General features: G+C 55.1%; 1 long non-coding RNA gene across 2 annotated transcripts; it reads right to left on the bottom strand.

The window, feature by feature from the left end:
• Window positions 1-6,479: 6,479 nt before the first annotated feature.
• Window positions 6,480-9,547, bottom strand: LOC129047747 (uncharacterized). Of its 2 annotated transcripts, XR_008509514.2 has the most exons (3): window positions 7,861-9,547; window positions 6,855-7,756; window positions 6,480-6,763 (listed from the first exon to the last, which is right to left on the bottom strand). It is a non-coding gene; the product is annotated as an uncharacterized LOC129047747 (long non-coding RNA). The 2 variants fall into 2 exon arrangements; XR_010136478.1 differs by having other exon boundaries at window positions 6,480-7,756.
• Window positions 9,548-20,730: the final 11,183 nt, after the last annotated feature.

Below are 20,730 nucleotides of genomic sequence, written 5' to 3' on the forward strand. Positions count from 1 at the left end.
CAGGTCAGGTGAGGGCACGCCGTGGCTCCTGGAACTGAAAACGCGTCTTCTGCTGCCTTGCTGGAGCTCCCCATCACCGCCCCCCCCCGCCCCCACCCCGGCGCCTCTACTCACCGAGGCCAGGTCCCCAGGTTTTCTCCCTCCTGCTGCAACGGCAGCCGGTTGCTGCATCCGGCTGGGGCAGAGGCAGGGCCTGGGCTTCGAGGAGCTCCCATATAAATCACCCCCACGTGGCAGCAGGCTCAGAGCAGCAGGCCTTCAGGGCCCGCCGCACCTCACCCCCACCTTCCCGCCCCCTCCGCCGCCCTCCACTTCTCCCCTGGGCCTGCCTTTGCGGCCCGATCAGCCAGCCGGTGGACACGGCTGTTTTCCGGGTGAACATTCCTTGGAAAAATGACTTCATTATCACCTTCAGCGGCCTAGTGTTGGGGGAGGGATGTGTGTGGCCGAGAGGGGCAGGTGGGGTGGACGTCCCCTCCCATCACTCCTCCTGCAGCTGGGCCCAGGGTGGCAGGAAGGCCTGAAGCCCGGGCAGGCAGGGACCCCCATCCAGGCAGGCTGACGGAGACAGATCTGTGGGATTAAGGGGCTGGAGGGAAATATTACATTATGATAGCAAATCACTCGGCTGATTGGAATTTAATTACGTCTCTTTTATCTTGGTGACAGTCACGCACCTGGGCTCGAGGCCCTGGCTGTCGGAGCTGGGGCCAGGCTGCGGCCGGGTGGGGAGGCCTTGGCCCCAGGGGATTAATGAAGCGGAAACCTCCCCTGCCCCTGCCCCAGAGGAAGCTCCGAGCTGCAACCCTCCCCTTCTGCTGGGGCGGGGGAGGCACCAAGGGGGCGGTTCCTGCAGGAGGATTGGGATAACAGGGTCTTGGCAGAGATGATGGTGGGGGTGGGATGGCCCAGGGGGTGTGGCCAGTCCTGCCCAAGTAAACCCAGGCAGGGCAAGCAGGCCGGGGCCAGACTCCAGAGAGAGAGGCCACCACGGGCGACCCGGTCATCAGCACATACCTATTGGCCATCTTGGATGGATGGTGTGATGTTCCAGGTCCAGGATGGGGACTTGAATGGCTTTGTGGCACCCCAGAATGGGGCAGGACAGGAAAGGGGCTGAGCTGGCTCTGGAAAGGTTGGAGAGGGCCAGCTGGGCCTTCTGGAAGCCCCTACTATGAACATGCCGTGTTCAGAAAGCAAAATCCTGCTAATAGCCACCTCTTTTTGAGGACAGACGTATCTATGGATTTTTTGGAAATGGCTTTGATTTTAGACATTTTGACCGCAGACCCAATGAAATTCAATATTCTGGAGTTCCCATAGCACTCCTGCGGCCACGTTGTCCAGCAGCGGGGAATTCGCCTCCTGGAACGTGAGTTCACCAGAGGTCTTTGCAGAGCACCTCATCTGGGTCTTTCATGAGTGGTGAGGCCCTGGCCAGGCGGGGGGCCCTCCTGGGTCTTGGTTTCCTCATCTGGAGAATGGGGCGAAGACCCTGAGCCTCCAGGTCTGGCTAGGGGCTACATGAGATGTGTTTTCAGTTCTGTGGTGAGCCACGGAGCACCCTCGTCCAAATCCGGCACAGCTCTGGGTGATTTACAAAATTAACTAGCTGAGCCGTCGTGAGGGCCCTGCCAGGTCAGTCTGACATCTGGGCCCACTTTACTAAGGTGGAAACAGGCACAGGCTGGTGGTGTCACCTCCCCAAGGCCACACAGTGGCTAAGAGTCAGAGCCAGGATTCGGGCCCAGGGCATCCAGCCCAGATGTCTGCTCTTGGGGGCAGCTGTCTTGCCTTCTGTATCTGGCTAAACGCAAGCACCCCCAGTGCAGACTGTATTAGAATTGTTGTCATTTATACAACGATGGTTCATTCATCAAACTATAGGTACCTTTGCTGTACTAGGCAGCACAGGGGATCTGTGTGGAAAGGGGTGCATCTTGGGGAGGGAGAACAGGGTTCTCATGCAGGGCCCAGGGCATGGATTGGACATCTGAGTGCCCATGGCCCCGGGGACTCCCCTGACCCTCTGAGGGCCCCCTCTTGCGGTGGGGGTGCTCTGGGACTCTTTTGCCCCCCATTAGAGAATGTGGAGCTCGGGAGTTCATCACAGGGGGGACTGTCCAGGTACTCTGCCTCCCAGCTCTTGACCATGGGGTCTGGGTTGGGCGTCCCCCTGCACTGTCCTCCCAAGGGTCCCAAAGGGGGCCATGTGGGTCTGTCTTCTGGATGTGGGGCAGCCTGGCAGTGTGAACACTGTTTCACAGACTGGTGGACAGCTGCTGTGTCATCCGAAAGGCGATCCAACAGCCCAGCTGCTAATGGCAGGGAGGAGAATGATGTTATTGCTTTGGGGACAGGGAGGGGGCAGGGTGGGCCTCCATCTCCCACCCAGTTCCCAGTAAGGGGTGGACAGTCTCTAGAAGAGAGTGGGGTGGGGATGGGATGAAGCATGATTTGTGTGAGCATGTGTGGGGCACATGTGTGTTTGTGGGTGCACACGGATCTGCAGATGTGAGGGAATACGGGGGTGTACACAGCCTGTGGGGTGCACTTTGAGTCCTAGACACCGGTGTGTTACATACCCTCGTGCGTCTGAGGCCACCCACAGGCCTGTGCAAATGTGTGCCCAGAAACATACTTGACATGTGTGCTCGAGGATTTGCACAAGGGCCATGGACTTGAGGGAGTTTGGGGCACAACTAAGCTGGACAGGGAACCCTAGGTCTGTCACACGCAGCCTCTCACCTGAAGACAGTGGACACAGCAGAGCTGCTGTTACTGTCGCCTTCTCCTTCTGTGAGGACCAGTGCAGAGAGTCCAGCCCATTGCATAGGCTCACAGGCACCGTCGTCAGTGCATGGAGCATGACCCTTGTTCAGCTTCGTCCACCGTAGCTTTGCTTAGGAGTGTGTGCTGGGGTGGCACATTACTCAGGGCTCTTCGGAGAAATGAAGCAATAGGATGTGACGAGGCTTATTGTAAGGAATTGGCTCACACAATGATGGAGGCTAAGAAGGCCCCACTCTGCTGTCTGCACGCTGGAGACCCAGGAAGGCTGCTGGTGGCATTCGATCAGATCCTGATGGCCCAAGAGCCGGGACCACCAGTGGTGTAAGTCTAAGTCCCTGGGCAGGAGATGATCCATGTCCCAACTCAAGAAGACAGGATGAGAAAGCCCATTCTCCTCTCCTCGGCCTCTGCATTCTATTCAGGTCTTTGGCAAGTCGGGTGAGCCCACCCACAATGGGGGACACCTGCTTCCTCGGTCCAGCATTCAAATGCTCATCTCCAGAAACACCAGCAAGGACATACCCAGAAATCACTTCAACCAAACATCTGGGCACCCTGTGGCCCAGTCAAGTTAATACATAAAATTAACCACCCGAGGTGGGTTGGGACACAAACATGTGGCCACTTGTCCCTGCTTGTGTGGGCTTGGGTGTGTGTGTATAGGTGTGTGAGAGCTCCTCAAGTTTCCTGGAGATGGATGCATGTCCTCCCACATGCAGTTCTACACACGTGTGCATACCTGTCTCTGCTGCATTGTGACCAGGAGTGTGCGTGTACTCATGAGTACTGCTCTGGGTGGTGTGTTTGCACACTTCCGTGCTTGTACACCACACCTGTGCATGCAGGGGTGTGTGCACACAAGCATGTTTGTGAGGGCCCAGTACAGCATCTCTAGGGACCACCGGCCATTGGTGTGGGTCCTTCCCTGTCAGCCCCAGAAGGTTCACCAGTGGCCCAGACTTCTCTGTGCAGAAGATGCTGTGTGGACATTGAGGTCCTGGCCTCCACTGGGGTCTTGCTGGGCCTCAAGGTGCCATGGGGGATGGGGATCTCAGCCTCAGACAGGAAGGCTCGGCTGAGGTAAGGGGTGTGATGAACTTTGGGATGGCCAAGGGGCTACCAGGGAAGTGCCCTCTCTGCCTGAGACCTCATCACAGAGTGAGTACAGACATGAATAGAATTGGGGTGTCCTGGGGCCTTGGAGCCCCATCCCTAGCCCTCAAGGGAGGGCAGGCAGCCCACGGTGGCCTCCTCCACCCGCCGTTGCCCTTCATGGAGGAGTCAATAAAGGCCCTGCCGGGATGGCACCAACGTGTTTACTTCCCACCCATGGTGCTAAATTTGTCCCTGGTGTACAAGGACGCTCAGTCTCATCAAAGGCCAAGAGCCTGCACCTGGAGCTCCTCCCAGCCAGTGCCGCAGCCACGGGGTGGGGCTGGCACCCAAGCCTCTCCTCCCCCACGGAAAGACCAGAGACAGCCATCACCCCGCTGGGTCGAGGCCTGCACGCAGCTGCTTCGGTTCTTTTCTGGGGGGTGGCAGAGGCAGCAGAAGCCTTTTGGAGCCTCTAGCATCAGACAGGGCTGTGCTGAAATCCAGGATGGGGGCTTTGGGCAGCTTGCTTCACCTCTTGGTGCCTCAGTTTCCCCACCCCTGCCTTGGAGGCCTGAGGACAGGCACCCATGTCCATGTCCATGGCCACGGAGCTTGGCCATGGTGTGTGCTCTGTATGAGCGGCCCACGCTGAGGCTGCTGGGGCTTGGGTGCCTCCAAGTTGTTCCTGGAGAAGCGGCAGGAGGGCAACCTGGGAGTCCTTTCTACTCTGGGCCTGGGGTTCCTCCGCCAGGGCTGGGGAGGAGTCAGCGAGACGGCACGGCCACCAGACAAATGTGCGGTAGACAACTGCATGTTGCGTGAATGCGTGAGCTCAGGCTCACCGGGCACCTGTGACAGGCTGGCTGCTGCTGTCCTCGGGACCCAGGCTCCACGTCTCCATCTGTAGGCTGCCTCATTCTGGCCAATAGTTACATCTGGAGTGCCCCTCCCCACACCCACCGTGAACCGTTCCTGAACTGCAACATTGCCCAGGACACATGTGCAGGTGGAGTGTGGCCAAACCCACGGGCCTGTCCTTGCCTTCCGAGTGTGGACCAGCCAGTGTGGACCACCCGGATTCCTCCGGGCAAGGTTTCATCCAATGGGGCGCCTCCCTCCCTTCCTGCAATGCTGAGCTCCAAGCTCATGCTATGGATGGAGCTTTGGTGGACACCCTGTCCCCGACGGGGGCTTCAGGCAGCTTGTTGCCTCTTGGCACCTTGGTTTCCCCACCCCTGCCTTCAAGGCCTGGAAGAGACATCTGTGGCCAGGGCATGGTGGAGCTTGGCTGTGGTATGTGCTCCGTACCCAGCCCTCCCCTGCAGGACCCAGGGCCGTCCTGGTGGGACCTGGGGATGCCCAGAGGGTTGAGGGGCCTGGCTCCAGGTGCCTAAGCCTGAGGCCAGCGTCTGGGACTGGGCCTTTCTGACAGTACGGGCCTCAGCCCTTCAGCAACCCCACCCTCCCCGGTCCCTGCGGCCCCTCTCCATTTCAGCCCCTGTCCTTGTCACCATCTGGGTCCCTCTCTCTTGCCTACTCCATGTAGGTTACAAGGGCAGGGATCCCGTCTGTGTGGTTCACTGTGGGTCCCCAGCCACTGCAGGTGTCTGCTGAAAACTGGCTAAATGAATGAATGAAGGAAGGAAGGATTAATGGGCATGTCTGAGTCTGGAGCTTGGCTCTCCTGTGCTGCCTCTCAGTTCCCTCTGGGGCCTGACCTTCACCTTCAGCAGAGCAGCAGCTCCTGGGCTCCATGCAGTCACCACTCACCCCTGCAGCTCAGGCCCGGCTACCTCCGGGAAGCACACCCTCACCCCACCCAAGCAGTCCCGGGCCCTGGTCTCTGCTGCAGGTCGTTCCACCGCCCTGTCCGTGCAGTGCAGGCTGGGCTCCTGGAGGGGGGACTATCCTTGTGGTTACCTTTGCCTTCATCTCCACTCCCCCCACAAAGCACCTGTGTGAGCCAGGCCTGGGAGGTAGCACGCGGAGAGAAGGCAGGGCAAGAGGCGGCCTGACGCTGCTGGACTCTGAAGTCTGTGCTCACCCCAAACACATGGCCAGGTCTGCAGCAAACCCCGAGGCACTCAAGCTAGAGCAAAGACTGGCAGGGTGGCTTCTGGAGGGGTGAAGCCAACTGGAGCTGGGCCTGGAAGGATAAGGGCATTCCTAGGGACACAGATAAAGGGGTTGGGGGAACTTGGGTGCAAAGGCAGGGAGACAGAGGGCTCAGTGAGAGCCAGGACCCGGGGGGTGGCTGGGGCAGGCCCTGACAGCCTCCAAAGCCATGGGAAGGAGCAGAGGTCCCTGGAACCCCCACACCTGACGCAGCTGTAAGGGGCTGGTGGAGAGGAACCCTGGTCTCAGCCCCACCCGCAGGGGCTGCTTCTGCCCACGCCCTGCCCCCTCCACAGGCTTCTGTCTCTGCTTGCCTAGACTCTGTTGGCTCAGACTGCAGCCCTCGCCCTGCACCAACCCCCCCAACCCAAAGTGGAAACAGATGTGTCTGTTCACGCACACGGAAACGCACACACGAGCCGCCTTCACGTCCAAATCCCCATTTCTGGGGAGAAAAATACAAGTGACAATAAGTATAAAGAGAGGAAAAAATTTCCATTTCAAACAAGCGAAAGCAGTTTGCACTCCAGTGAGCCCGGGAGGAAGCAAGCAGCTGGCGGGGAAACAACACAGCACCAGCTTCCCAGCGAGCCTCCGCGGGGCCTGGTCCTGGCTGGTGCGCGGGTGTGGCCCGGGGGCTGGTCCGGGGCTGTCTCTTGCTTCGTCTGGGCATCACTTTGATTTCCAAGTCAGTTTGCTCCATCCACAGAGCTGGCTCAGGGAGCTCCTGCCGAGTGGGTGGTCCCCTTTCCCGGGACGCCTGTGAGGAATGTGAGTTGGAGGTCGGGTGTGCTGAGGCAGTTACGTGGCCTGGGGTCCACACAGATGACTCCAGGCAGCTCGGGCCTCACCTGGGTGGCTCCTTGGCCTTCTCTGGCCTGTGCACTGCAGCTTTGTCCACCCAGCACCAGAGAGGGCTCCAGGGGGCAGGGCTGGGGCTGCGGTTTCATCCGGAACAGACACGCTGCCTGCCTGCGGCCACCTCTCCTTCCCAGCCTGGCTGCAGCTGCGATGAACTCCTGGTGAACGTGGAGGGCTTCATAGGGCTGGCTCCCCCGGAAGCTCTCTGAAGACACTCCTTTCCTCGTGGCACCTCCAGGGGGTTGGGGTGTTTGCTGGGCTCTGCCTGAGCTGATCGGACCACAGTGAAAACGAGCTGAGGGCACGGGTGGAACCCAGCAAACACCCCGACCTCCTGGGGGTGCCGCGAGGAAAGGAGTGTATTTGATAGGTCGTGTGCATAACACACTCAGGGCGACCTCTGGAACCCTAACCCTGGCTGGAAATGGAGCTTCCGGATGACTCTCGGGATTGTTTTCACAGACACCTGATCCCTGAGGACCTGACCCCTCCAGGTGGAGGTGGGCGCCCTGGGTGGAGAGGGCCGGTTTCCACCGTTAGGAGGGGGTGGTCACACGGCGTGAGACGGGCTCGCTCCCCGGCCTTGGTGTGCCCAGAGGTAACTGAGACCACTCTCCAAGTCAGTGGTTCCAAGTGGAGAGGGATTCTCCCAGGGAATCTTTCAGGCAGCCTCAAACATGGAGCACACAGATGAGGCTCCCCTGCAGGTGGGGGTGGCGGGAGGCAGGGCCTTGCCCCGTGCACAGGCCGGCAGTCTACATTAGGGAAGGTAATCTGCTTTACTCTGCCAACTGAAATGTCAGTCTCTTCCAAAAACACCTTGAAGAAACAACCAGGGTAATATCTGACCCAGTATCTGTGCGCTGTGTGGCCTGGACAGACTGGTTGATGCCTAAAGTGAAGCAACACACTTAGCTTTGCGATTGGATGACACAAACCCTCTCCCCGCCCAAGGCCCATACCAATGCCGATGCCACCCCACGTCTCATCCCTTACCATCAGACAAGTGATTTTCTGAGGCGGACGATGGTGGAGACTTTGGGGGCCTTCACCTGCCTCTCGTGGCCACTTTTGTGATGCCTCGTAGTCCCCAGCTCCTGAAGACGTGAACTCACGCACAGCCCAGGTGACTGGCTGAGAGTGCGTTAGGCAGAAATCCTAAATGCCCCGAGGTGCCAGCCAGGAATGCGCCTGCCCCCGTGGGTGGAGAGAGGAGGGAGGTTCCTCGGGAGGGCAGCGTCCTCTGGGGAACGGGTCTGGCAGACACAGTCAGGTGTCCTCTCTCCTCTGCTGCCCTTCTCGCCAGCCCCCCGCCGCTGCCCAGTCCGAGTGCCCACACCCAGGACTCCACCGGCCTCCAGCTCCCCTCCACCTCCACCGGCCTCCAGCTCCCCTCCACCTCCACCGGCCTCCAGCTCCCCTCCACCTCCACCGGCCTCCAGCTCCCCTCCACCTCCACCGGCCTCCAGCTCCCCTCCACCTCCACCGGCCTCCAGCTCCCCTCCACCTCCACCGGCCTCCAGCTCCCCTCCACCTCCACCGGCCTCCAGCTCCCCTCCACCTCCACCGGCCTCCAGGGCTTCTTCACACCCGACCACGGCCTGCTTCCTAGTCCTCCCGTGGCTCCACAGTGCCCTCGATAAAACCCAGACTCAATGTGACTCACCAGACCTTGTGGGATTCAACTGTGCTCCTCCTGCACCCACTCCAACTCTGCCCACCAGACAGGCAAAGCCACCTGCTGCTTAGGGTGGGCAGCGATGGGCAGCGTCCTCTCCGGCCCTTGCACCGGCCATTCCCTCTGCCTGGGATACCCTCCCTGCTCTCCGGACCCCAGTCATCCTTTAGGCTGTTACCGCTTCTGACTTCCCAGGCCTGGTAGGGGCCTTGCTCAGAACTCTTGTTGCCCCTGACACATCACGTCCACTTACAAGGACACGGGTCATATCAAATTAGGCCCCCCCCCAACACCAGCATGACCTTATTTGAATGAATCACACCTGCCATGACCCTATTCCCAAATAAGAGCACAGTCTGAGGTGCTGGGGGTGGCGGCTGCAGCGTATCTTTTGCCAGGAGCAAAGGCACCCCCATAACAGGTGGTTTTGAGGGTGAAAGTGCAAATGTTCACAAAAGCATTGCCCTGACCTGGTTCTAGACCTGGGAGGGGAGCTGGGGGTGTCACCGTGTGGTTCCGCTTCGTCATGGGCCATGTGGCTTCGTCTCCTGGGGGTGGCACTGGGAGACTCCTGGGGAGCACCCACCTCGAGGCAGCTCTGCCCTTTCCCCAGCAGCAGGACGCAGACCCCGGCTGCCCATGTGCCACTCCCGACTGGCTGCTGGGGCCCATCTCCGACGCTTCGTCTTTGCAAAACCAGCAGGACGGTGCCTTGCACCCCTCCCCCGAGGTGCAGCTGGAGCCTGCAGCCCTGCCCTGGGTCTGCAGCCCACCTGGCTTGGCGCTGGACACCGCCTCTGTAGGGAGCTGGGAGGCAGGCACTCCTCTGGTGCTGAGGCTGCTGTGGTATTTGAGGGTGCAAAGGCCAGTGGCGGCGGGGGCAGGCCCAGGGGAGTTGCGGCGTCCGCGGGTGCCGCGGGTGCGTCTTCTTCCCACAGTCCCCCCACTGAGCTCCGCCTTCCCCGGCCCAGGAGCCATAGCCCCCAGGTCCCTTTCATCTTCTCTGTTCCGGGGCTCAGGGAAAAAGGACAAACAAAGGCGCTGGCAGTATCATTTTTCTCCCCGTTCACCCTCTGGCCCACCCTTTTCTTCCTTTTATAATGTATTTTAATAGGGTCGACCAAGATGGATGGCCCCGCACTGGGATGGGCGGCGCCTGTCCCCGCCTGCCCCTGGCCCCTGAGCCTGGCACTGTGTGCCTGGAGCCAGGACGGACAAAGCCAGCAGGGGGAGGGGCGCGCGGGGGCTGGAGGCAGGGCGCCCGCTCCCTGCCCTGGGGTCTCCTTGAGGACCTGGTCTGTGGGTTCCTGGGGTGCTGGACTCTAATTCCAAACTGCCCCCTGCTCCTGCCTGCCCCGGTAGGGCCCCTCAGCAGTCAAGAAGGCCATATATGGGGCTAGGGAGTCTGGTCCCATACCCAGCCTTAGTGTGGGAGCCACAGAGGGGACCCCCAAGCCCACCACTTTCCCTGGCTGAGAGGTGGACTGACACACAGCACACACAGGTGAGTCCTTGTTCTTTTTAGGATGCACGTGATCCCTTATTTAAGCTGTAATGGGCTCCTCATCCACTCCTAGTGTTCCTTCCCCATCAACTCAATTATTCACATCTATGTTAATGACACGGATGTCATTATCCCCATTACACAGATAAAGAAACTGAGGAGCAGGGATTGAACAGCCGGTGAAAGGCCGAGGCAGCATCCCAGCTCCCAAACCCCCAGAGGGGCAGCAAGGAGGATTCACCGCACTCTTCAAGTCCAGGGCCTTCAGCCTCCCAGGCCCGAGGGCCTCTGCTGTGCAGTGCTAGGGGCAAGTGGGCCTCCCTGACCTTTGGCTTCTTAGAGTCTTTGGCAGTGTCATGTAACCCCACCCCTCATGGGGAGGCTGAGGCTGGGAAGGACCGGGGACCTGCCCACCATACCTTTGAGTATCAGGAAAATGGGGCTTGACATGGCGGCTCACATTTCTGGGCCGATCCTGCTTCTTGCTCCAGGAAAGAAACTACTTTTGAAAATCCAAAGGGCTGTCCGCAAAGGGGTCAAGTCACACATGAAACCGAATCCAAATGGAAACGCAGGGATTGATGTTTCCCTTAACAAGAGACTTGTTCCTCAGCGTCCGCAGACAGTTTTCCCTTCCTGGCGTGTGGGGGTAGCTCTGCTCACAGGAGCTAAAAGATGGGAGCAGCCCCAATGTCCACCACCAATGAATGGATCAAGGATGTGTGGCAAGTGGAATATTACCCAACCATGAAAAGCTATCACGTGGATGGACTCTGTAAACTGTTCCATAAGAGAAGCCAGACATAACAGGCAGCATACTATATGACCCTATTAATATGAAGTGTTCAGAACTGGCAAATCTATGAAGACAGAAAGGAGATGAACAGTTGCCAGGGACTAGAGACGGGGGAGAAGGCTAAGGGCATGGAATTTCTTTCTCTTTTTCTTTTTTTCTTTTTTTTTTTGAGACGAAGTCTCTCTCTTGTCCCCCAGGCTGGAGTGCAATGGTACGATCTCAGCTCACTGCAACCTCCACTTCCTGGGTTCAAGCGATTCTCCTGCCTCAGCCTCCCAAGTAGCTGGGATTACAGGTTCCTGTCACCACGTCCGGCTAATTTTTGTATTTTTAGTAGAGACGAGGTTTCACACCACGTTGGGCAGGCTGATCTCAAACTCCTGACCTCAGGTGATCCGCCTGCCTTGGCCTTCCAAAGTGCTGGGATTACAGGTGTGAGCCACCACGCCCGGTCAGTGCCATGGATGATGAAAACTTTCTGGAGTTTGACAGTGGTGGTGGCTGCACCACTCTCTGACTACATCCTAAAAGCCACTGCTTGATCACTTTAAAATGGTGGATTTTATGGTATGGAAATTATATCTCAATGTTTTTAGAAAGCCCTAAGGGGGATGTAACGGTTAATTTTATGCCAACTCGACGAGGCTAAGGGATGCCCAGCTGGCAAAATATTACTTCTGGGCATGTCTGTGAGGGTGCTTCTGGAAGAGATTAGTGTTTAAATCAGTAAACTGAGGAAAGGAAATCCACCCTCACCAGTGTGGCATCATCCAATCCACTGAGGACCTGAATAGAACCAGAGGGCGGAGGAAATGTGGGTTCTTTTTCTCTGGCCTCGAGCTGGGACACCCATCTCCTCCTACCCTCGGACATCAGATTGCCTGGTTCTTGGGCCTTTGGACTCAGACTGCGTCCTACACCGTTGGCGATCCTGGTTCTCTGAAATTTGGGCTGAGACTGGGACTACACCACCAGCTTCTGGGACCTCCAGTTTACAGGCGGCTGATCACGCGACTTCTCAGCTTCCGTAATAGTGTGAGCCAAGTCCCATCATAAACCTCTTTCTACATCTCTATACCTCTACCCTGTTCATTTTTTTTCCCTCCGGAGAACCCTGACTAATACAGGGGAGCTGTGGTCAGCCAGGGTAACATTCTGTTCTCTGGTGCTTTTGAAAGTGGGGTGCAGGTGCAGCCCTGGCTCAGCCCCTGGAAGGGAGCTCGTGTCAGGAGTGGGGCAGGACTCTTGGATGATGGCCTTGCAATCTCAGAAGCTCACAGCTAGAACAGGCCTTCTAAGCTCAACTCCTTAATTTTACAGATGGAAGACTGAGGCCCGGAAAGGGATGGCGGCTCCATGGAGAGTTTTGAATTCCCACCCCTCAGTCCTGAGCTCTTTTCCCAAAGATTGTGGTAGAAGCTGTGTTGATGGGTGTTCTAACGGGTTCATCCGAATATCTAGAATGTGGATTCCAATGCTTGATCTCAAATGTACCATAGGTTTGCATTCCAGTATATACAAGTTATCGATTGATGAATAAGAAGTTATCCCCCAACACATAGTAGCTATAATAAAACCAACAATAACCATTTATAATCTTCCACAGTTTCTATACGTCAGGAATTTGGGAGCAGCTTAGCTGGGCAGATGTAGCTTGGAGTTTCTGGAGAGGCTGCAGTCAACATATTGGCTGGGCTAATAGGACTTGATGGAACTGGAAGACCCAGTTCCAAGGGGCTCACCCGCATCTCTGGCAGACTGGTGCTGGCTGTTGGCAGGAGTCACCAGTTCCTCCCCATGTGGACCCTCTCCACAGAGCTGCTTGAGTGTCCTCACATGGCAGCCAGCTTCCCCCAGACCACATGACCTGAGAGAAGGCAAGACAGAAGCCATGAGGTCTTTTATGACCTAGCTTCAGAAGACACACGAGGCATTTCCACAGCGTGCTATTGGTTACACAGGTTGCGGGGCCATCCAAGGGCACGAACACCAGGAGGTGGGGATCACTGGGGGCCATCTCGGCATCTGCCTACTACAAGCATGAACTTATTAAATTTACATTTAAAGACAAACTCTTTCTGGAGTTGGTGAGTGCAACCTCTCAAGCCTTTGCTGTTGCTGTTTTTAGTTCTTCCAAATAAATTGATGATAATTCCCCGTGATTGCCCACACTGCACCAAATCTTGTGGGCATCTGTCTGCCCAAGGCAGTATTTTAAAAGCTGCCTAACACTGTCTCTTTAGCAGGCGGGGAAGCTGACGAACCTGGGTACTAAAGGCAAAAATGTCCCCACACACATCCTGTCCCACCCACAACGGCTCACACAGGACAATAAAGATGGAAGCAGATTGTGGCACTGGTGCTCGCGGGATGGTCAATGCCATCATAATCAACAGTGCTCATAAATCAATAAGAAAGGCCAGGTGCAGTGGCTCACACCTAGAATCCCAGTGCTTTGGGAGGCTGAAGTGGGAGGACAGCTTGAGGTCAGGAGTTCAAGACCAGCCTGGGTAACAACATGAAGACCTGTCTCTACAAAAAATTAGCCAGACATGGTGGTGTGTATCTGTAGTTTCAGCTACTTGGGAGGCTGATGCTGAAGGATCCCCTGAGCCCAGGAGGTCCAAGTTGCAGTGAGTTGTGATTGCATCACTGCCCTCCAACCCAGGCAACAGAGACCAAAAGAAAGAAAGGAAGAGAGGAAGAAAGGAAGAAAAGAAAGAAGGAAGGAAGGAAAGAAAGAAAGAAAGAAAGAAAGAAAGAGAGGGAGGGAGGGAGGAAGGAAGGAAGGAAAGAAAGAAAGAGAAAGAAAGAAAGGGAGGAAGGAAGGGAAGAAGGGAGGGAGGGAGAAAGGGAGAAGAGGGATGGGAGGGGAGAGGAAGGCAGGGGAAAGGAGGGGGGAAAGGAAGGAAGGAAGGAGAGAGAAAGAGAGAAAAGGAAGGAAGGTAGGAAGAAGGGAGGGAGGGAGAAAGGGAGGAGAGGGGAGAGGAAGGGGGGGAGAAAGGAAGGAAGGAGAAAGAAAGAAAAGGAAGGAAGGAAAGAGAAAGAGAAAGAAAGAAAGGAAGAAAGAAAGGGAGAGAGGGAGGGAGAGAAAGGAAGGAAGGAAAAAGAGAGAAAGAAAGAAAGAGAGAGGGAGGGACAGAGGGAAGGAAGAAAGGAAGGAATAGAGGGAGGGAGAAAGGGGGGGAGGGAAGGGAGGGGAGAAAGGAAGGAAGGAGAGAGAAAGAGAGAAAAGGAAGGAGAGAGAAAGAGAAAAGGAAGGAAAGAAAGAGGAGAAAGAAAGAGAATGAAATGAAAAAGAAAGAAAGGGAAGCTGACTGAGCCACGGGTCATCCTTGGTGTCTTGGGAGCCTCCTCCCTGACCTCCATGTAGCTCTGTGGCCTTGGAGGCTGATCCTTAGGGACTGAATGAACAGCTCAGCCCTCCAGCCTCGGAGAGGCGTGTCAGGTATGGTCAGGGTATCGATTTCTCCAGCTCCCTCTCTGAGAGGTCACCTTGGGCGAGCTGCGTCATACCCCCTGCCAGTGTCCCCTCCCTGCCCTGTGTCTCTGGGCTCAGGTCACTGCCTCCTCCCATTCCCTCGGCAAGCCTGCGGAGAACAGTCCCTCTTTTCTATCATAGCTTTGGGCAGGGCCCAGGCCTTGCCGTTTACCCGCACCCATCACCAATGCTCCCTTCACCAGCATGCCTCCAGTTCCTCTCTGTGAGGGTGCCGGAGGTTGGGGACCCTGACCGCATCTCAGGGGGAAAAATGGGCACAGGGCAGTTGACAAACGGACCCTGCTCAGATAAATTCTGTCTCTCAGCAGGGGGATGCCTGGTTCTGATCGGTTTTGTGGATGGTGAGAATATGAAAAAAGGTTCACAGGCCTGAGTCATAAAAGAACTGAAAACCAATCCTCAAGAAAACACCAACAAATAGCTCTCAAGAATACCATAGAGGTGGCGGCCAGGCCCTTCCTGAGCTCACCAGTCTGCAGGGACGCAGTGAACACACCTCTGACCTACAGATCCCTGGCCGGGGAGTCACGCTAAGAAAACAGCCCAGGACCCACAGAGACCTATGGACAAGGGTATTCGTCAGAGGAGTTATCTTAGGGAAGAGCCGAGTTAATTGCTATAAATCTGTCTGCCAGACCCCTTTGCAACCATTACCAATGAGAGCTTACAGGTATTTAATGAGACAATAAAATGTGCCTAATTGAAAATTAATTGAAAAATACTTATTAAGTTAATAATTCGATGGAAAATGTACAATCTTAATAATTAAATAATCAAATTAAATTAATAATTTAATTGAAAAACAGGGTAGAAAGTGGTAAATATAGTATGATCTGAATTATGTAAAAAAATTTATGAATTTATTCACGTTAAAAAAGGCTAACAGGAAATGAAACAAAGCACAAATAATGGTTATTTCTTCATGGTGAGATCACTGGTATTTTTCTTTTGTCTCTTATCCTTTATTTATTTTTGGTTTTGTTGTGTGTGTTTCTTATCCTTTACTTTTAAAATATTTCTAAGCTTTCTCAAATGAATTTCTTTTCTCGTTTAAAGAGGAAAGGACTTTAAAATTCATGCCTCCTGGGACAACATACATAGAAAGGCCCACTTCAGACAGATGACCTAACGTGATGAAGGTAATACCTCTTGCACCTGTGCCGTGTACCCTACAGTTTACCAATGCCTTGCTCTGCGGAGTCCCAAGGAAAGACTCTGACAGAGGCTCCAGAGAGGCGGTGACAGGTGACCAAGAGCTGAATCAAAACTAAGGAAGCAGGGCTGGACCACGAGGCATGGATGGGGCAGCCTGAGGTTAGCTCCGGGCAGATAAAGCCCCATAAGTGTGGTGGAAAGGGTGACCTCATGGACCATAAATGAAGAATGGCTTTAGGGGAGATGGCGGGAAATGAAGGTGTGTGGATGGATGGGGGTTTGCTGTGAAGGTGGAACAGCTGGAACTTCTGCAACCTCACTCGTCGCAGGGCCTTCCTGCAAGGCCGTAGACCTAATTTTAGATTCCTAAGTTAGTATTCTTTTTTGTCGAGATGGAGTCTCGCTCTGTCGCCCAGGCTGGAGTGCAGTGGTGCAATCTCGGCTCACTGGAAGCTCCGCCTCCTGGGTTCACGCCATTCTCCTGCCTCAGCCTCCTGAGTAGCTGGGACTACAGGTGCGTGCCACCATGCCTGGCTAATTTTTTTGTATTTTTAGTAGAGATGGGGTTTCACCATGTTAGCCAGGATGGTCTCCATCTCCTGACCTCGTGATCCACCCGCCTCGGCCTCCCAAAGTGCTGGGATTACAGGCGTGAGCCACCGTGCCCTGCTTTTTTTTTTTTTTTTTTGAGATGGGATTTCACTCTTGTCGCTCCAGACTGGAGCCCAGTGGCAAGATCTCGGCTCACTGCAACCTCCACCTCCAGGTTCAAGTCAATCTCTTGCCTCAGCCTCCCGAGTAGCTGGGATTACAGGGGTCTGCCACCACACCTGGCTAATTTTTGTATTTTTAGTAGAAACGAGATTTCGCCATGTTAGCCAGGCTGGTCTTGAACTCCTGACCTCACGCGATCTGCCTGCCTTGGCCTCCCAAAGTGTTGGGATTACAGGTGTGAGCCACCGCGCCTGGCCAGTATTCATTTTCTTAAAGAGGCCTGCAGATTGAACACGCTTTCTGCCTCTCCCAAATCTAGACCTGCCCTGACATAAACACATCCGAGCTCCTGGCGCAGAATCCCTGGCTTAGGTGAGGCAGGTCCCCGGCACTGTCTCCGCCAGCATCCCCGCCCCTGCTCACCTCCATCCTCGGCCCCCCTCCCCATGGCAGGACCTCCTAGAGCCTGGTCCATTCCTCTCCCCTTCTGGATCTGGGCCTTCAGCCATGTGGCTCCTTCAGCTGGAAACGTGCTTCCCTTCTTTTTGCTTGGCTGCTCTGAGACTTATGCCATGCCCCTTCTTCAGAAGGCCTCCTTCCTTCCCAGCCTGAATTAGGCATCCCCTCTGCGGTCACACCTCTTCCCCTAGCCTAACATTCGCCACCTATCCCTGTAATTAATTGTCAAACCGTCAGCCCCAGGGCAGGGACAGCCGCTGCCTCAGTCACTATTGTGTCCTCTGCATCTGGCACTACCCCTGGCACATGAGGGATGCTCAACATTTTTCCTAAATAGACAGCAGGGCAAAGGAATGGGTAAAACCAGACCCTTCCCAATCCACGTGGCCCAAACAGGGATTTGATGCCTTGTGCAAGTCTCCTAAGCCCGCAAGATGCCTGGAAGGCCGTGTGCCTCTTGCTACGGATGCCCCATCTCTGATCCACCCAGCCCTCCTCCGCCTGCACTTCGTACCCCGAGCAGGGTGTGGGCTCTTTGAGAAGCCCATGTCTGGCTTCTTCTTCCTGTTCCTCTGGTCTCCCAGCCGGACCCCTGTCTCTGCCCACTTGGGGGCACTGAGCTGGGACTCACTCAGGCCACTGGCCACTCCAGGCTTGGCAGAAGGGGCGTCTGTTGTCCTCAGTGTGTGCCCTCTCCTCGCTGTCCCCTACTGTCCCTGACCCCCGGCCCCCGCGATCACCCCCCCATTGCAGCTGAGCCCCACGGTCAGGCGGGCCCTGCTGCTTCACTTCTGACTCCTCATTGTCAATAATACCCTATTAAAAGTTGAAAATACATTTTCCTCCTGCCGATCTCTTTCCTTTTCATTTAGCAAACATTGATTTTTTCCCCCTCCTGCAGACGGAATAGAAATGAAATCACACATGTCTCTTTGGGGTGATTTAGTTGTCAGAGCCAGAGGCAGTGGGCAGATGAGGGCTGCTCTTGTCACCTCATCCACGGGTCGCTTTGTGACCTCCGACGGTCGTTTGGCCTCTCTTCTCTGCCGTGTCTCCCCACCCCCAGCCAGAAAAGGAGACCCTGGTGCCCCTGGCTGGGCGAGCAGGAGGCCCCGTTCACCAGCCAGAGGAGCCTCCTGGAGAGGTTCGGATAAAAGCCTCTGTTAGAAAGCCCAGCTCAAGGTTGTGTCAACGCCAAACACCATGAAGTGGCAATTATCCAATTAGCTTGATTAGCGTAGACAGCACCGCCAGCCGCCGCTCTGCACAGCCCATCCTGTCCGTCCCCCGAGCTCAGACAGCTGTGCAGTGTAGGACCTGAGTACTGGACTCTAGAGGCTAGGCCTCCAGGCACAGCCGGGCTCGCCCTCTCTGGGCCCTGATTTCTCCATTTCTCATTTGGGGATAATAAAGCCTTCCTCACAGTCTGTGGTGAGGATTCATGGGCTGGCCTCAGCGCAGCCTCTGAGAGACAAGAGGAGCAAGTGCTTTAATGGTAACCTCTTGGCCAGTGGTGTGGTGTAGGCCAATTTATACTCAGGGCCCAATGTTTCTCTCAGGGTCAGCGTGGGCAAGCCACATTGTGACCCGGTTTCTTCACTGGTTCCAGAGGGATTCTAATAGCACTGGCCTTAGAGATGCATAGGCACAGGGTTGGTGCCCCACAGTGAGGGTGATTGCCATGAGGGTGATGATGATGGTGATGATGACCATGGTGGTGATGATGGTGGTGATGATGGTGGTGATGATGGTGCTGGTAAGGAAGATGGTGGTAATGATGGTGATGATGATGGTGGTGATGATGGTGCTGGTAAGGAAGATGGTGGTGATGATGGTGATGATGATGGTGGTGATGATGGTGATGATGATGGTGGTGATGATGGTGGTGATGATGGTGCTGGTAGGGAAGATGGTGGTGATGATGGTGATGATGATGGTGGTGATGATGGTGATGATGGTGGTGATGATGGTGATGGTGGTGATGATGGTGGTGATGATGGTGGTGATGATGGTGGTGATGATGGTGCTGGTAGGGAAGATGGTGGTGATGATGGTGATGATGATGGTGGTGATGATGGTGGTGATGATGGTGCTGGTAGGGAAGATGGTGGTGATGATGGTGATGATGATGGTGGTGATGATGGTGGTGATGATGGTGGTGATGATGGTGCTGGTAAGGAAGATGGTGGTAATGATGGTGATGGTGGTGATGATGGTGGTGATGATGGTGGTGATGATGGTGGTGATGATGGTGATGGGGGTGATGATGGTGGTGATGATGGTGGTGATGATGGTGCTGGTAAGGAAGATGGTGGTGATGATGGTGATGGTGGTGATGATGGTGGTGATGATGGTGGTGATGATGGTGGTGATGATGGTGCTGGTAGGGAAGATGGTGGTGATGATGGTGGTGATGATGGTGGTGATGATGGTGGTGATGATGGTGCTGGTAGGGAAGATGGTGGTGATGATGGTGGTGATGATGGTGGTGATGATGGTGGTGATGATGGTGCTGGTAAGGAAGATGGTGGTGATGATGGGGATGGTGGTGATCACCATGTTGGTGGTGATGATGATGTTGATGGTGATAATGGTGGTGATGATGTTGACGGTAGTGATGATGGTGATGATGGTGGTAATGATATTGATGGTGGTGGTGATGATGGTGATAATGATGCTGATGGTGGTGATGATGATGGTGATGATGGTGGTAATGACGTTGATGGTGGTGATGGTGATGTTGGTGGTGGTGATGATGATGGTGATGGTGGTGGTAATGATGTTGGTGGTGGTGGTGATGGTGATGGTGATGATGCTGGTGGTGATGAAGATGGTAGTAATGATGTTGATGGTGGTGGTGATGATGGTGATAATGATGTTGATGGTAGTGATGATGATGGTGATGGTCGTAATGATGTTGGTGGTGGTGATGTTGATGTTGATGGTGGTGATGATGATGATGGTGATGATGGTGATAATGATGCTGATGGTGGTGACAATGGTGGTAATGATGTTGATGGTGGTGATGATGGTGATTGTTGGTAATGATGATGATGGCAAAGAAGCTGATGGTGATGGTGATGATGTTAATGGTGGTGATGATGATGATGATGTTGATGGTGATGATGTTAATGGTGATGATGACGATGATGTTGATGGTGATGATGTTAATGGTGGTGATGATGATGATGTTGATGGTGATGATGATGGTGGTAAGGATGTTAATGGTGGTGATGATGATAATGTTTACGGTGATGATAAAACCCCTTTCTCATGGGTTCACTGTACAGCCAGCCAAAGAAATAGACTTGCCAGAGAGCCCTTCCAGAGCAATCCCTCTCCTATTGAGAGGTGGGATCTAATTCCTCTCCCTGTGAATCTGGGCTGGCTCTGCAGCCTGCTTAACCAATAGGATACAGTGGAAATGATGTCACACGGTTTTTAAGCCTGGCCAGAAGAAGCCTTGCAGCTCCCCCTCTGAGCCTCTGGGACATTCTGGGAGCCCTGAACTGTGACACAGAAGGCTTACTCCGAGAACACTATGCTGGATAGGCCATGTGCAGGAATTCTGGGTGACAGTCCCAGCTGAGCCCAGCCTTCCAGTCATGCTGCCAAAGAGCCAGACTTGTGCAGACAACCCTGTTAGAGCCTCCAGAACAGCTGGCTGCCAGCAAACACCACCCAGTGAGCCTCGTTTACACCTCATGAAGCAGAAGCAGCTGGGTGGGCCCCATGGGATTCCTGACCTACGCAACTGTGAAATGTAATGAAATGGCTGCCAGGAGCTACTAAATTTGGGGGCAATGTGTTCCATGACAGTCGGCACCAGAACAGTGGGTCTGACGGTTCTGGCCTCAGCCACCTCCTGGACAAGTGCCATGGCCGCCTGGCTGAGCATTACAGGCTTGAGCTCCGACCTGGGCCTTGTCCTGCTATGGGGTCCGCTGGAAACTGCGGTTGTTTCTTTAAACAAACAGCCATCCAGACCTCTGACTTCTCAGCATGGGGGAGGCAGGTGGGTTGTGAGGCTGGCACTAGCCGTAGAAGAAAGGCCGTGA

The sequence above is a fragment of the Pongo abelii genome, chromosome 13, assembly GCF_028885655.2.
Source record: "Pongo abelii isolate AG06213 chromosome 13, NHGRI_mPonAbe1-v2.0_pri, whole genome shotgun sequence".
NCBI classification, from domain to species: Eukaryota; Metazoa; Chordata; class Mammalia; order Primates; family Hominidae; genus Pongo; species Pongo abelii.